Genomic DNA, 4,786 nt, shown 5'->3' with positions numbered 1-4,786 from the left:
TGTTGTTGTTGTTGCTTTGTTGTTGTTGTTGTTGTGGCTGCTGCTGCTGTTGCTGCTGTTGTTGTTGATGATATTATTGTTGTTGTTGTTGTTGTTGTGATAGCCTATCCTTCCGAATTGTTTGGGACCCCGAAGAGCGTGCTCTTTGCCAGGGCCACTGTTTCCCGAAAGAGACGCCACCGGCGGACCTCCGTAGCGTTGCATCTCTGCAGCCAGTGCTCCAAATCTTGGGGCTCCTTGTTGCACAATGGGCAGATTGTGTCCGATTAGTTGTCGAGTCTATATTTGTTGTTGTTGTTGTTGTTGTTGTTGTTGTTGTTGTTGTTGTTGTTGTTGTTTTTGTCGTTGTTGTTTTGTTGTAGGGAGATAGGATGGTTGAGGATTTTGATATTTTTTAAAATATGTAGTAGGCCCAATGATGGTTTGTTGTTATTGCTTTAGTTGTTGGAAAAGGCAATTTGTACGAATTTTCCACACGTATAAACATCATAGGGAAGAAAAGAAAATAGTAACACCAATCAACGCAATAATGTAAAAATTGACCACTGCGTGCGTGTTTTGGTCAACAATTTGATAGTGACAGAAATGAGTAATTTAGAAAGATTAAAAGATTCTTTCGTCCGCCTTGAAACCTCTGCTACCACATCCCATCCTTTCCTTGAATACCAAAAAAAAACACAGCTGACGTCTGTCATCCTTCTTCCTATCCTCATATATCAATGCCTCACACGTTCCCAGTGAAGACCTTTAAGAAGAACTCATCCTCAAAATGAGATGCATTGGAAGAAACACAAAGGAGACTGTAGGGAGACAAAGTCCGGAGTGAACCATAAGGAACCAATAAAAAAGAGGGGGCAGCTGTGGAGTGTGGAGATGGTGGAAACTGCGTTGAAACTAAAATACTTCTCGCTTGAACGTGGGACAAGCTTTGATTCAAGAGGGAAATGGACTGCCACAACAATTAATTAAACTAATAAACAAAAAACTGACTTGATCAATGGGCAGAACATGCCAAGCTTGCATCATTGCAAGGGGCTACAGTGCCCGCTACTGATGTGAAATGTTGAGATCAAAGGGTACCAGTTTGTGCTTAACACTGTACCACTCCATGAGACATGATCAAGGAACAAACAAAAAAATAACGCACTTCTTGAAACACTTTGAATTATGTCGGTGTCAATTTTTGTTTATATATGTTGAATAATAGCCACAATACAGGCTTCTCTCCAGGTGGAAAGTTTATATTGCTGCTGTGTATATGTATTCAAATAGAAGAATAAGATAGCAATGAAAAAATAGCATCATTCTCACGCCTCTGCAATTTGAGATACTGAGGTAGAAAAGCCATTTTTTCAACAATAGTAATTGTAACTGCGCTGTGCTCTCCATCGACACAATTCAAACTATTCAAGACACAGGTGTCAAACTCGAGGTCCGAGGCCCGCACAAGGCCGACAGACAAGTTTATCCGGCCCTAGAGAGAATGTTTTAGGTTTTCCATCCTGAAAATCTCAATGGCATAGACTCGTACGCCAAATTTATACTAACTTGTCAACAACAACAAAAAACTACCAAACATCCAGCTCAAATAAATTGGAATGAGAGCTTAAATGTGTATTCCTTGATTTGTTAATAGTTTAACTTCAGTCTGTTTTAATTAGGTTTTGTTTTACTCTGCTCAACGAGTATTTACCAGCTTCCCCAGCAAGCTAAAGTGTAAATTGAATTTGGCCCCTGACTGATAGATTTTGTCACATCTGATTTATAGGTCGACTGTTTCGATCCTACCTGTAAGGGCTAACCTTGGCTGACTGACACACAACGTCCAGCAGACAGACGAAAGTACTCGATAAATAACATCTCCACAACGGAATCGGACTAATGTATTCCACGTACAACAGTGAAGGACCTAATAATGCTACTTCCCAGACGCTGGCGTCAAACCCAAAGGAAGGTCATTGTGGCTTAACCACAGGTACTGTTCAGAGATCGTGAGAACTCACAGTGCGTTGAATCTCAGAGCCACTCGCCAAGTCGTTCGGATCACAGAAGGAATTAGATACATCATGACGCATAGCGAAGCCAAATTGTATGAGCTTACAGCTTTCTAGCTGATCAGTATTCAAGGTTAATTAGCTCAAACCACTGACTAGGTTGGGCTGCAAGGATGCATTTATACTTCTGAGTGTGGTTTGGGGAAGGAGGGTGGTAATTACCGCTCTGTGTTAGTTTTTTTATTGCTTTTCCCACCTTTTTTGGAAGGGAGGGGTGAAGGGATACACCTTTGCTCCATGACTTATGTTCATTTTCCGAATTCATCTAACGTCCTGTAACCTTCAAGACTTCCTGCAATTATATTTTCAGAGGTCAAACCCTTTTGCAAATGTCTTCATTTTGGGACGTAGCGGCTATACCTAACCTAAGCAAAACATTTACCTGTGTAAAAATATGGCAGGCGCCACAGACAAAAATGTTAATAGGAAATACGTAAAATGAATTATTCCTTTTGTGTAACCTTCAGGCACATACTTGTGCTGTCGCTGTTGTGCCGGAGCCGGAGCCCAGGGGACCTTGAGGTACACAGTAGGAAAGAATTAAGTAAACGAAGAATTTGATGAGGATAATATTCCTACCGGCATGACGTATAGAGGATGTGTTCATTCTTTACGTTCCACGAATTATCTTTACACGGTCAAAAGGTCTACCGATAATCACTGATACTGGAGTTGGCATTTAAAGAGTAAATAATCGAAAATAACAGAAAGCCAGGAATATCTTGCTCTTAGGAGGAAAAGAAAGCAAAAGAAATAAACTAACCAAAAACCATTAACTTAAGGGAAAGTACCTGTAAGAGACCAGGGTAAATAATACAGGGGTTTTTAAGAGCAGCCGAATAGAGAAATAAGTGGCGAATAGTAATCGTCGATGTCTGCTTTAGATTTGGCACTCGAAAAACGAGAATGATCAAGATGAACTAATTAATTGCTCACAACGTTAACAGACTTTTGATACATTAGGGTATAGTGGGGCCTAGGGAACATCAAGTATTCCACGGAAAAGATGGTTTCGAGTTTGGATGTTTGTTTGTTTATATGTTTAATTATTTGTTTGTTTGTTTGTTCGTTCGTTTTTAAAGTGACCTAAAACTCTGGACTGATGTTTAAAACTTGTCTACAAACACCACCAGAAGCTGTCATGAGCCTATAATTTTATACATACATAGCAACGATTCGGAAAAAGGTTACTTGTGGGAAAACCCGGTCGGCCACCCTATCACTAAACTATTATGCCATTTGAGAGCCTCAAAATATCGTCCTGCGGGCTCATAGTAACAGTTGGCCCGTGGTGTGTCCGTCGTTTCGTCTCCCTTGTACCGGGTGCCATTACGGGTCGGGTCGGGTCAGGTCGAGTAGGGTCAATTTCCCGACTCGTCGCCTGAAAACAAACACGTTTGTTTTTGAGGAAACAAATTGAACGTGATCGGTTTGTGCCACGATAGCAGCTTTGCGCACTCAGTCTGGCTAGCAAACCGATCCGACCCAACCCGATTCCCCAATGGGCACTCCGTGTTATAGCTAACATGACCTCGGTAGCCTTACTTACCCGTCTGGAGTCCCAGTCTCTTGCTCTGTCACAAAACAACACCAATCAGATACGCGATCTCGGAGCTGGGTTAGTCACAGAATCAGGCGAGCTTGGAGCACTCTCAACTGTCACAGTTATAGCCAGGGGAACTTCTCGTTAGCTCACCAACAGGAAAACACTGACCGAAGTTGATAACTTTGATAACAAGGTTGTAATGTTCTTAACAACTATAGTTTGCCCAGATCAATTGCTAATACATGTTATCCGAATTCAGACCAAAGGTTCGTCAGACTTCTTGGAGATATTGTGAAGTTGGTGACATTTCCTTAATTGTATGCCAAACAAACAATTTTTTAAAGTTTTTTCAAGAACCCTAGACATGATTTTCAGCGAACTTAATTGGCTGTTGTTTCCACACAAAGCATTTCACAGGTTAGGAATGTCTTTTTCATTTTTTTCCCTGTAATTTCTGTTACACAGTTTGTATTCCTTTAACGTGAATGGTCTTATTTCCACATCAAAAGTATGAATCAAGTATCGTCATTCCTGTTTAGAGTTGACAACATTAAATATGCGTTAAAATACTTTTCAGCATGCTTTCTGAATAATCATACACTGAATTGGTCTTTTCAATCAATCTGCATTTTGAGAAAACAAACTTGCCTTGTGTACGGACACGTGTTCATTGTATTCAAGCTAAAATCTTACTTGTCCTTTTATCCTTTTCCAATCTCCAGAACTCAGTCAGTATAAATTACTACGGGTCAGTTGAAATTGCCTTTACTCCGAGCACCTGAACTACTCACACAGACTCTCCGTAGAGAGATTCGGCATGAAATTTGAAGGGAAAGTCTTCGTGAGCGATGCCAAAATGAGAGTGAGTAAAAGAGCGCTTTTCAGACTTGCCGCATCCCCGCCCGCCAGTGTGTGGGTGAGGGGAGACAACTGTACCTCATGTTGTAGCAGGGTGGATGGGATCTCCGCGGGAGCGCTTTCGGTGGGTGGTGAATAAAAGTGTTCGTGGGAGAGTGTGTGTGTGAGCGAGACGTTATGTATGTATGTATGTATGTATGTATGTATGTATGTATGTATGTATGTATGTATGTATGTATGTATGTATGTATGTATGCATGTATGCATGTGTGCGTGCGTGCCTGTGTGTGTATATGTTTGTGTGTTTATGTATGTATGTATGTATGTA

At 41.0% G+C, this 4,786-nt stretch overlaps 1 protein-coding gene across 1 annotated transcript in view; it reads right to left on the bottom strand.

Annotated features, from left to right (window-relative positions):
- LOC101859172 (neuropeptide FF receptor 1) overlaps positions 1–4,541 on the bottom strand; it is a 199,631-nt gene extending 195,090 nt beyond the window's left edge. Inside the window, exon 1 of the mRNA XM_035969742.1 lies at positions 3,604–4,541. The gene's annotated coding sequence lies outside the window, so the exon portion shown is untranslated. The remainder of the gene's footprint in view (positions 1–3,603) is intronic.
- Between the last annotated feature and the right edge of the window lie 245 nt (positions 4,542–4,786).

Source organism: Aplysia californica, unplaced genomic scaffold (genome assembly GCF_000002075.1).
Source record: "Aplysia californica isolate F4 #8 unplaced genomic scaffold, AplCal3.0 scaffold00177, whole genome shotgun sequence".
NCBI lineage: Eukaryota > Metazoa > Mollusca > Gastropoda > Aplysiida > Aplysiidae > Aplysia > Aplysia californica.
This window is presented reverse-complemented; position numbering and strand designations above follow the sequence as displayed.